This window comes from Cyprinus carpio, chromosome A22 (assembly GCF_018340385.1).
Source record: "Cyprinus carpio isolate SPL01 chromosome A22, ASM1834038v1, whole genome shotgun sequence".
Taxonomy (NCBI): domain Eukaryota; kingdom Metazoa; phylum Chordata; class Actinopteri; order Cypriniformes; family Cyprinidae; genus Cyprinus; species Cyprinus carpio.
Window position 1 is genome coordinate 2,135,717 of NC_056593.1, and position 13,398 is coordinate 2,149,114.

Sequence of the window (13,398 nt, forward strand, 5' to 3'; positions counted from 1 at the left end):
GTTCGGTGTGTTCACCGTGACTTGCCGCTGGGTGGAGATGGGAGTGGCGGGAAATCCTTTCTGATTTGTCAAATGGGCTTGATGACATCAAAGGTCACATGCTGGTAGAAAAAATGGACTGGTTAACAAAAAACACAGCTTTACGTACAAATTCCTCTTTATTGATGGCTAATAGCTTTGTGTGCTCTGTGTTTTAAATTGAATGTAAATTACACACATACGCAAATAAAGCAAAAAAAAGCACCAAAAAAACAAAAAAAACATTGTCATATGCAACCCGTTACTTTTCTCAGCACTGAGAGTCGAACCAATCATTCTGCTGGATGCAATTACTTCTGCCAAAGATAGATTATTATAAAACCCTCTTTTGTGCAGAACCACTTCCTTCCGCGACAGATTCAAATCTCAGTTTGACAGTTTAACAGCTGACCTACTAATTCAAAAACATCACTTTAGAACTAGTAACGCCGAAACGTTAAGTTGCTTCATTATTGTATCACTTTTATGTAGAGTATAGTATTATGAGAGAGTGATGGACTGAGCGAGTGTGATTAACTGCATCTGATACAGCATTCATTCTTCAGCTCAATCTCATCTTCACAATAAAACATTAGTTTGAATGTTCACTGAGGAAAGCGATATCTTTGTCGTACTGTCCTTTCATCTGTTACGGTTGATTTCCGATGACAGCACTGCTTAATGTGTTTGTTAACTGCGTCTTACAAGCTGTTGTTGAAAGTAAAAAGAACTTGCTTGTTTATAACAGTATTTCAGTCTCTTTTAGATAGGCCTAAATGTCTTTACTGCTGACTCACTCATTAAAAACACTCTCTGTTCGCCATCTAATGCCAGAATAATGCCACTAAAATCACCATCACAAACACACACACACATACACTGTTTCCCAATACTATACTATAATTAAATTATTTTTATAGAAAATAATATTAATATTTAATAAACAACAACAGCAGCCATTAAAAAAGTTGATAGACAATTCAGTCAAAATTACAAAGGCGGCGCTCTGATTTACAGAATTAAAGTTACATGAAATATAATGTGATGAGATTTTGCCCAAAACTATTTGCTCTGGAACAAATAATAGATTAATGATAGTAGTAAGATAAGATAATAGTGCAAGAGGAGTGATACAAACTGAGAAACGGTTGGAGTTCTGTTATCACTAGAATATCACAAGCCTAGAAAAGGCTCTCAGCCAATGAGATTCGAGGACCAGAAAGAACTGTTGCGTATATGATTGAATAATCAGCGTAACATAACTTGCAGTATGCATAGACACATCTAAAATGATGCAATAGTGCATCATGGGTAAGTCATGCTCTGGGAAACCTTATTTCTGGATTCCGGCTCAAAACCTTTGTTTATAGCTGAATCATTTTCCAGAGACAGGTTTGCCCTTGCAAGGACAGTCCTGACTTCAGGGGAAACTTTAAAAAGCTAATTATCTGCAAACTCCATGACGAATTGCTCAGATAACCTTATCCCTGGTGTGGGAAAAAAAGAAAAATAAGGCCATCAGCAGTTCTTAAAAAGGGCCCGAGCATCCCTTTTTGGGTGAGGAAGCCCAGGAAAGCGCAAACCATTTGTAATGTTTTGTGTTAACCTGGCAATTAGGAGAGATAATGTGCCTAACCAATGTCATCATCACCTGTGCTTTGGAGAGCAGGGAACATTACTAAATGGACTAAAGGAGGAATGGAGGCCAGGTGCTCGGCTGCTGGGCATTCTCCTCATGAATAGCATTCTTTTTATACCGCCGCATTTCACAGTGACGCTGGTAAGCGTCCCGTCAGAACCACATCCTAGCAAAAAGAGTGAAATCCGACTACAATCATATCGCACGGACATGGAAACAAACAAAAAGCAATCTCTTTCACTCTGCCTCACATCGCGACATAATGGATTTTCAATCACTGTAAGAACTGTAAATTAAAAACATGTTATTGGCATAACCAGCGTCGTGTTGCTGGAAGACTGACAGGAAATAGTACATCAGCAAGCAAACATCTCCAAAAAAATAAAGAAGAAGAAAATGCTTGATATTGAATAATCATCTGTGCTCACACGCAGAGGGAAAATGATTTAGATTCGTTTTATTGACCGACAGAGAGCACGACCGTTATCCAAACAAATTAAGGGCGGGAAAGCGCGCGCTTTGCCCTCAGGCTCCGGGGACTTCAATTACATTTGAGTGCGTGTTTGCAGAACTGTCTGTTGGATTTTCCCTCTTTCCATCTGAGTTTCCACAAATCAATTTGTCATATGCAGGAACATGTAATGAGAAGCAATTTATTTTACACTTGCGTGAATTAGACGTTCCCCACTCCGCTTGTTGACATTTCAGTTCTAGGAGTTTACGATATTCAGCCTCCGCATAACAGTGAGTGGCTAAAGGTCAATTAATCATCAAAAATATTTGAATATGAAACAGGTAAAGCATCTCTCGGGATTATTTACAAGAAGCTAGTGAGATGAGAGAATTGGTTGGGTATTGTGTTCTTAACATCTACAGTAAGCCTACCTAGGTAACGAATTGAGGTTATAAAAACATTGTGGGAACATTGTTTTGAAACGTTTTTAAAATGTGACGTCCAGTTTTATTGTCATGATTATAACTTTACGTAAAAGTTACAAAAACTTTTCTTACAACGTTCTACTAACTTTATTTTCCCCCCAAAAATTAAACGTTATTTGAATTTTTTTATTTATTTTAGAAGAACGTGAAAATGTCCAGAATTCTTGTCATGATTACAACGTTTTTTAAAGGTTACAAAAACGTTTCTTACAGTGTTCTGCTAACTTTATTTTCACCCAAAATGAAATGGTATTTAAACGATTATTGTTAATTTTCTAAGAACATTAAAACGTTTAGGTTTCTTGTGATTAAAACTTTAATTGAAGGTTGTTAAAATGTTTCTTACAGTGTTCTACTAACATTATTTTCACCCAAAAATATAAAGTTATATGAATGTTTCTTTTTAATATTCTAAGAACGTTAAAATGTCCAGTTTTCTCATCATGATTGGAATGTTATTTAAAGGTTACAAAAATGTTGTACTATTGTTATTTTCACCCAAAATATAACGTTATTTAAACGTTTGTTTTTAATATTCTAAGAACGCTAAAATGTCCAGTTTTCGTGCCGTGATTAGAACATTCAGTGTTCTTAAATCATTTCTACAACATATAACGCTATTTGAAGTTTATTTTAAATATTCTAAGAACGTTTTCCCTCAAAATACGAGAATGCTCATGAAATACACATAAGATCATAATTACATTCCAAGAATATTGTTCTAAGAACGTTTTCTCTCAACATTATGAGAAAAGATATCAAACATTAATGAAGTTATAAAGTTACATTTCATAAACATTGCTTTAAGAACATTTTGTCCTAACATTTATATAACATTTAAAAAACGTTAAAGTGAAAGTTAGCTGGGAAGAGCCACACAGCTCAGAGTGATTGTACGTTTGAGAACATTTACATAATTTGAGGGAAAACATCAAAATACGACATCTACACTGCAAACACACGACTCGATTCTTCATGGTTATTTCCGTGAACTTTGTTTGAGAGATTTGAGGTGTTGTGCTAATATTTTTAACAAGAGACATGAAGTTGCGAGTAATCAACAAGGGTGACCGCGGTAAACAGCTAGCTATTCTATTAGTATTAGCTGCTGAGTTGAAATTGAATTTCCAGTGTAAAACGAGGTAGAGTGATGTGAATACGATCGTAATGTGAGTTCAAAGTGTTTGCGGCTTGTCTAAGCGCACACTATCCTACTCCAGAGCTTTATCACCTCTGATATGAGTGTGTGTGTGTGTGTGTGTGTGTGTGTGTGTGTGTGTGTGTGTGTGTGTGTGTGTGTTAGTGCTTAGTGGCACCCCTCCGTATTCTGTGAAATGAAATAGATGGCAATAAGCTGGGATTAGGTTAGAGTCAGGTTTAATTCTAGTTTCCAGAATAACATCCGCTGCGAATCTATGGAGGTAATTGCACAAAGCCACCACACACAGACTCCAGGTCTGACCACATCCTGGACTATCCTGAATGTGTGTGTTTGTGGTGTCCTCATCCATATAAACAGATGTACTTGATGGAAATACTATGGTTTTTTTTGGACATGGAAATCATTTTTGTACCTGGCTTTGACGTACCTTGGAGTACCATCTAAATATTATAATACTATGATATTTTGAAAAATACTTCAATATGTTAATAAAAGTACCATGGTTTTCCTGTGGTAACCCAAGGTCATGTTACAAGTCCAAAATATCATGGTAGTACAATGTTACAATGTCCACAAACATGGTAATACCATGTTTTTAATCCCCTTTTGTAACCAAATACAAAAATACTATGGTATTACCATGTTTTACCATCTGAAATAAATTGACTGCTCACACAACAAAATACCATGGTATTATTGTACAATGTTTTACCATCTCTTAGAAGAAATGACCATGTTTTTTGGACATGTTCCATAGAAACAGTATGGTAAGTACCTTGTAAACCATTTAAAAACCATGGTATATGAGTATGGTCATTACAAAAGTGCCAAAAGTACTATAGTATTACCATGCTAATACAGATCATGTTGTGGTTGACAGGTGATTATCGGCTAATTTTAATATTCTTTAAAAAAACAATAATTATCTAAAACACCATGGTTGTACCACATGGTACAATGTCCAAAAACATGGTAAAACCATGTATTTTGATCATGTTTTAGAAGTAAAGTGACTACTCATGTAAAGTGACTGCTCACACAACCAAATACAAAAATGGTATTACCATGTTTTACCATCTCTGACAAGAAAGTAACATTTTTATTTTTTATTATTATATATATATTTTTTTACAAGATGTTATGATTTTTTTTTGCGTGTTGTATAGTAGTAATTTTGTTGTGTGTTTTTATTTTTTAAATTGTTTTAATACAATGGTACATGAATATGGTCATCACAAAAGTGCCAAAAAATACCATGGTATTCTTCAAACCACATTTAAGTACCAATGCTACGGTATACAAAAAAGCACCATGGTATAACCCCAGTTCTTTTTCAGTGTGGAATGCAGTTTCATGCTCCTCAGAAACATTAAATAGGCATTTGATAAATAAGTATAAATAATATATTTTGTTGTGTTTGCGCAGTGCCTCTCTGGGTAACTTTGGTTAAGCGTTACAGCTAAGTGAAGGAAGCACTTTTTGCCTTTGAAGATCCCCGACTGGACTGTAAATGCAGTTCTTCAGTTAAAAACCCTTAAACCTCTGATTTGTTTTGATGTCAGATGTGTTCTTGCGTTAGCACAGATCTTGGCTGCCCTCTCGTGAGAGGAACACAATGCAGTGAGGTGTTTGGGTCCTGTCAAGCCGTTGGAGCAGGGCCCTTTCGTAAGCGGGGGCCGACAGATGGAAGATAATAGCATTTCCAAACTTTCCATTTAGAGGATTAAAATGCAGCAGTGGCCACAACCCCCTTCACATTCAGACAGGAGGGACCGCTGAGGCTGGGAACATATGCCTGCTGCGGACAGCACAGCCAGAGGGGCCAACAACACACGTCCTTCAGCCAACTGACCCCACAATCTCTCTGGCTCCGTTCCTTCCTTCCCTCTATCTCTGCAAGCTGTTTACTTCTAAGCAAAGCTCCAGACCGGCCTCAAACGGTTATGTGTAGAACAGTGATTTTCAGCTGGCTTTGCTTCTCGGTCCAGATATGACATTGAAAATGTACTGAAATTGTTTAATATTAAAGTGTAAAACGTTTTCTTAACCCAGTTTTAAAAAAATAGTTCACTCAAAAATTTCCTCAACCTCAGGCCATCCAGTATATACAGTTCCCTCCATAAGTATTGAAACAGTAAAGACAAAATTGCTTTCTCTGCTATGGATTCAAGACATTTGAAAATATGATTAAATAGATGAATATGTGACAAAACTACAGAATGTCACATTTTATTATTAGGTCTTTCGACACATACATGTTTTACCAAATAAAAAGGACAGCACTTTTAGAGTTCATCCCACTATTTGATTTTTAGCATAAGTATTGTAATAGTTGGATTTAAGGCAGATGTAAAAGATTAAAAGCTAATATTTAGTTGCAGATCCCTTGCATGCAATCAGAGCAGTGAGTCTGCAACCCAAAGACATCACCAGACTCTTGGTCTTATGCTTTGAAATGCTTTCCCCAGCCTTTAATGCAGCCAATTCCAACTGTTGCTTGTTTTGGGGAGTTTCTGTCTTGGGGTGTTTATGTTAATGTTCAATTGGATTTAAATCTGGAGATTGATTTGGGCAATCTAAGACTTTACATTTCTTTGCCCTGATAACGTCCTTGTCTGAACTAGCAGGGTGTTTTGGGTCATTGTCCTGATCCAATATGAAGTGCTTTCTAATGAGTTTGGTGGCATTTTCTTGAATATTGGTAGGCAAGATGATTTTGTACCCTTCCAAATTCATTCTGCTGCTGCCATCATACATTAAGTCATCATTAAAATGAAGAGGTCCTGTTCTAGAGACAGCCATCTCCACCAAGCTTTACAGATGAGGTTGTGTGCTTAGAATCATTTGCAGTTCCCTTCATTAAAATGTTTTGGTTTTTTTTCACTTAGATAAAGGTTAATCTTTGTCTCATCGGTCCATCAACTCTACAGGCTCACATTTGTGAAGAATCTTGCCTTTCTATTTTTGGTGCTGATCAGAGGTTTGCATCTTGCTGTGTATCTTCTGTAATTCTGTGTCAAATTCTCCTACGGACTGTAGATTGTCAGAGCATCACCCCAGCTTTCTGGAGGTTGTTGGTGATTTTACAGACATGTATTTTAGGATTAATTTTCACAACTTTTATGATTTGTCTGTCATCAAGTACTGTGGTTTTTCTCAGCTGATCAGGTCGTCGTTGGTTGCTGATGTCGCCGGTAGTTTCCAAACTCTTGATTTCTCCATGCCCTTGAGAGTCCAAACAGCTGATAAAAACATCACAATAATACACGAGTAATCCACATCACTCAAGTTATTGTGATGTTTTTATCAGCTGTTTGGACTCTCATTCTGACGGCACCCATTCACTGCAGAGCATCCATTGCTGAGACACTGATGCAATGCAACATTTCTCCAAATCTGATGAAAAAACAAACTTAACCTGAACTTGGATGGCCTGAGAGCGAGTACATTTTTTTCTTTTGATTTTATTTTTTTTTTTTGGTGAATTTTTTTTTTTTTATAGAGAGATATAAATATAATTTTAATATATTATAATAGTATAATTTATATTTTAAGTTTGAGTTAGTTCAGCTGAATCTTGTATATCTTTTAAAAAAAATTAAGCTGAAATTGGTTAAATTAACTTGATGAGTTAAAACGTATGTTTAATTGACTTATTGATTATATATATATATATATATATAATTATTATTATTATTATTTTATTTTTTTAATTTTATTATTTTTTTTTTTCTATCTGAACATTTTATCTATTTATAAGATGGGCATTAAAGTGCATTGTTTTTACACCATTTTTTCAGTGTATTTTAGCATTCATGATATGATTCCTCTATATTAAGCATTATCATAATTAACCACTTCATCTTCATTCTGAAGGAGTTACTGAGCTATTGTTGTGAATAAATTTAAACAAGGTATTTCTACACAACTGAAATGCCACCTTAACAGTTGATGTCCCCTGTAGGCTATTCCTGATTCACTAAGACGTTTACGAACTGCTACAGACAGAATTACATTACACTGGAAGATGCTCATCTGTTCCTAAAGAGGGCAAGGATTCACACTTCATCCTTATTGCATTATTGCTTAATGGAGAATTATGTCAGAGCATCATGGCTTTAATTATCTGGCCAGCAAGTCTATTAATAATGTGGTAAGACCAGAAACAGGCCGCATCTGTCTGCCAACCGCAAACTATAATGAATTTACAAGCCCCCTCACAAAGCAGGGCTTAAAACATTAAGTATGCTCGAAAATAAAGCTGAAGGAGGCAGGTGGTGTGTTAGTTTCCTTTCAATTTACAAGAAACGTAAAAAAACAAACTTGAGTCAAAGAGGATAAAAGTTATGTGAACAGTGTGATAACAGAAGAGCACAACTCCAGAGAAAAGCATTTTGGGCAAAATATTTAATTAAACAACAATTTAATTAAAAACGTGCACAAAATATCTACATTTCAAGCAAGTGACATAGCCAGTTTACTTACTAAACTGTTCCCTGTCACTGCATCTGCGAGACACAAAAAATACATTTCTCATATTATAATCAACAAAGATGTCAACGTCTGTATGTATATGCAGTCGAGTGGTTCATATAGGCTACATGTGCTTTTGCCTATGTCTGGAGATAACAAAGGTGGCAAATTTAGGCTATAAAATGTTGTGGGAACATTGTTTTGAAATGTTTCTAAAACACTGAAATGTCCAGGTTTCTTGTCGTGATTAAAACGTTATATAAAAATTACAAATACATTTCTTACAGCGTTCTTCTAACTTTATTTTTACCCAAAATATAATGTTATCTGAACATTTATTTTTAATATTCTAAGAAAGTTAAAATGTTATTTAAAGGTTGCAGAAATGTTTCTTACAACATTCTATTAACTGTATTTTTTCCTAAAATATAACATTATTTGACAGTTTATTTTTATAATATTCTAGTTTTCTTGTCGTGATTATAATGTTATTTAAAGGTTACAAAAATGATTCTTAGAACGTTCATCGAGTACAAATAACATTCTGAGTATTCCGAGAATGTTGAATTTAGAACGTTTTCTCTCAACATTATGATTAAGTGTATCAAACATTTATAAGGTTATATGAATGTTCCATAAACATTACTTTAAGAATGTTCTGTCCTAATATTTAAAGTTGTGATGACATTCCCTATTAGCTAAAAACAAACCTCACACTGAAAAAAAATTTGCGTAACAAAATAGTAAATTTCACTCAAAATTACAAAGAAACGGCAAGTAACACAATGAATTAAATGTGAAATATTGTAGTAGCCTAGATAGTATTTTTCTTTTAAAATGTTCTCCAACAATCTTTATTTACAACTTCGAATCATTTTTCAGAATATTCAAGGGGGCGATAGAGTTACGTTAACATCGCTAATATTAAAAAAAAGTTAAAGTGACGTGTAGTCAAGTATGGTGTCCCATCCTCAGAATTTGTGCATTGCATTTATCCCATCCAAGTGCACACACACACAGTAGTGACACCCGGAGAAGTGGGCAGCCATATTTGTCTGCGGGGCCCGGGGAGCAGTTGGGGGTTGGGTTGTTGGTAGTGGGTTTCTGCTGAGTCGTGGTTTTGAGGGTGGAAGAGAGCGCTGGTCATTCACTCCCCCCACCTATAATCCCTGCCGGTGCCAAAACTCGAACCTGCGACCTTTGAGTTGCAACTCGCTAACCATTAGGCCACGACTGCCCAGATCATTATTCAGATAAGTTACTAATGTAGGCTACTGACTAACTTGTTCAGCAAGATCCACTTCAAACTGTTATCAGTAGTTCACTTGAAAAACAAAACTTATGCAAAAGACGCATTTTACATTGTATACGCAGAACGCAGTGGCGCGTGAAATATGTTTCGCGCAATTTGCGTCGCTCCCGTCAATAATCAACAAAACTATCTGCAGTCCAAGAGTGCAAACAATCGCTCTTGTTGTAATCAACCAAGCTATCTGCGCTTACCACACACTGGGCAGAACATTAGATTAGACGTTAATTTGATGAAAAGTGCTCACAGGACATAAGCAGGCAGATGTCAAAGAAAGGCACTGGGGGGAGAAAAGAGCTAATATTCCTGGAACAGAGTGAAAAATTCGTTCTAACAGCAGCAAATGCAATTTTGCAGCCCCCTCCAGCTCCACGGCAACAAACAGGAGAAATATGTTTACTTGTTTTAATTTCTTTTTCATGTAATGTTGACCCTGAGGGCTGCAAATATTTCCCCTGCTCTCGCGCTCTCTACATGGTGATTAAATTCAATTTTATTCAAATGAAATCTCCCACTCTGCGCCGGCACACACTCACACACTTACACACAGATAATTAAGGAGTGGAAGCGTTTTCTTGCCTTCCTCGCTTTTCTCTAATTACAATCCTGTGAGAAATACAGGAGGAAACGCAGCGAAACACGGAGGTTTCCTCGGAGGGGAACGTGCACTGACAGACACGCGCCATAATAACTGCGCGCATGATCACAGTTATGATTACACCATGACCCACAGATACCTGGAATTAGATCATACAGCATATTTATCTACATGTCAGACTGTCATTGAGGTTTATAGTGCAGCATGCACGCAGAGAGCGAGCACAACTGAGGCCACATCGAATAAAACCAGAGGGCTTCTAGAGGCTTCTGTTCATATCAGCCATCTTTTGCTTTTATTCAACAATAAATAAAGAGATTTAACTTTCCACGTGTTTATCTATAAACTAGGGTATTTATTGAATATTCATACATTAAACTAGGTTCATAATCACTTCAAGAGCAAAAAATTTTGTTAATCAGTTGTACAATGCATGTTCCAGTGAACTGACTCAAGACTAAAACTCTGATCTGCTTAAAAACTACTAGCTTTTATTTCTATCTATCTATCTATCTATCTATCTATCTATCTAAACAAGGAACGTTTCGGCAAGGCTTTCTTAAAGTTATAAACAAACGTTCTTCCAGTAAAATTAATAGAACATCAAAACGTTAGCATTAGTTTTTTCTAAAACGTTTTAGTCTAACATTTTTAAATGTAACTACTTGTTTCAGAATGTTCAGGGAACATTCAAAAGTAACATTTCAATGACTTCTGCAAAATGATCAAATGGAATATTCCCTTAACGTTTGCAAAACCAAGAAAATATATTTTTTAAAACATTTTTAAAAATCTGGACATTTAAAGTGCCCCTTTATGGAATATATTTTGAACATTAGCTTTCATGCATTGTGTAATGTATAGCTGTATGTGAATGCAAACAAACTGCAAAGTTGTAAAGCTGAAAAGTGCATCATAAATAAAGTTACTGTCTCTCAAAAGAAAGAACCGCTTAAACGAGTTGTTTCAAATTCGAATCCCATTTCCGTTGTTAATTTGCATAATGCCCGCCTACATTCTGCTTGGACCTCCCACAAAAACTCGAACCCTCTTCAAACGCTGCGGTTCGCTCATGTGGATAGCATAATGTCGAGAAGACGCTGTGCTCTGTGCAGTGAAAGTAAATTCGGTTTATTTTCAGTTCCAAAGAATAAGGCTGAGAAGAATCAGCAGTTAAATTCATCTTTACTACGATACCACAGCAGTTTAATCACAACTTTTTGCTGGTTTTCCGGTCATTTCACAGATGACTGCTTCTCCAATCTCAGCGAGTTCAACGAGTAAATCGGTTGTCTTTGAAAGATGGTCAGTGCCCAGTTTGTTTGGACCAGCTTGCTCCTCTCAATCACAACCTGTATGATTAATAATTATGTTGCTGTTAGGTTCTGTCGAGCGTGCAAAATATGCAGTTTTGTGTGTTGTGTTGTGTTGTGTTTACACTCCGGGTCTCCGGGTAACTCACGTTATAGTTCTGCTGATCAGCTGTGGACCGCTATTGTCTAGAAATGTGTGGATTAATATAGAGTGTCTGTTGTACTTGGAGTCATGATAACGGATGGAGCAATACGCTGGTTTACAAACTGCAGTGCTTTATCAGTACTCCACGTCTGTGTTCCGCTAACACATACGCCATTATTGCTTGGGTCTTTACTACGTTCTGTTTCTGACATGTGCTTTATGCAGTAGACCAATCACAACAGACTGGGTCATCGGACCAATCAGAGCAGAGTAACATTATGCAAAGGAGGGTTTTGGAAAGATGAATCTTCGAAGAAATTTTTGACATATAAGGTGAAATTGAATGCATATTATATGAAAATTAAAGTGTTTTTTGACCTTGCATGCAATTATGAACCTTTCAAAAAGCATAAATGGGGCACTTTAAAATGTTCAGTGAGCATTTAGAAGTAAAGTTTTTGTAACATAATGGAAACATTTGCAAAACGTTCTTAAAACATATTTTATCATATCTATCTATCTATCTATCTATCTATCTATCTATCTATCTATCTATCTATATAACAGTTTAAGATTCGCTAGCTATGGCTCAACTGGTTGCATGATGGGTCAAATATCACTCATTCTCTCATTTGCTTTCAGTGTCTTTCTGGCGGGAATCTGAACACCTGGCAAAGGCTAATCCTGCGTATGCAAGAACAATTACGGCTAATCTCCTGCAGTCTGCCTTAAGCGCAAAACTAAATTAAATGAATGCTGAGTTTATGAAGTTTGCCTTTCTCTCTTTATGCAGCCTATCTTTTGAAGGTCACAACCGAAAGACGACATACTTGTGCATGCTAGCTGATGAGCCACGATTTGCTACACGCTATTGCTAGTAAATCTAGATCATATAGATAGTATTTTTGGTTCATTGGAAGAGACAGACATTTTGTACGTCTGCTAAAAGTTTCATTAACTTTGATGACCTCGAAGCTAATGCTAACAGAGATGGACTAAAAGCCACAAAACTCCCATTTTGATTTCACGGGTCTGTCAAGGCTTTTCACAGGTTAAAGGCTAATTGTATCTGAAATGAGGTTTTAAGCAGCAGAATTATTAGAGGTCGGAGGACACAGTCCTTCCGCAGCTGATCTGAGACCAGTTTCCTCTGTCTATTATAACTCCAATCAAAAATAGCCAGATGTCTGTGGAGAAAAAAAGTTTCTCGTAGAGATAGACGAAGGAATTAGCTGTTAGCTAAAAAGTAGCTTAAACATTTTACTTAAAGACTTCTTTTAAGGTTTTGTGTTAGTTACTGCAATTAGCTTAATATATAAACAGAACAAATGGCCTCATTTAGCAAACGTTCACACGTGCATGTGTGTGTGTGTATGACTAGCCATTTCAGAGACGCTAATAAATAGAGCCAAGCTCAGTGTATCAGATCCCTCATCCACTTCTGGACTAATGGAGCGTTTAGGAGCTTTTGGAGGAGAGCAGCGATTAGTTTGTCGTCCCTGACTGGACAAAGATGCTTCATTAGCATGCCAGTAACTCACGACGCTGTTTTTCATTAAACTTAGAGGACGGCTTATATGTCTTTCTCTCGTCGTCTGTCACGCACACACAGACTTCACAGACAAGACATTTGTATTCAAACAGCGACTCAAGACAACTTTCAAGCTGTGTTTACATTCATAATATTGCATACTACCATACTACAAATACCATTTCTGTAGTATGTTTACCATTACAATAACCATATTTATTTATGAAATGATAACCGGACACCACTCATACAGTAAATTTGTAGTACATAC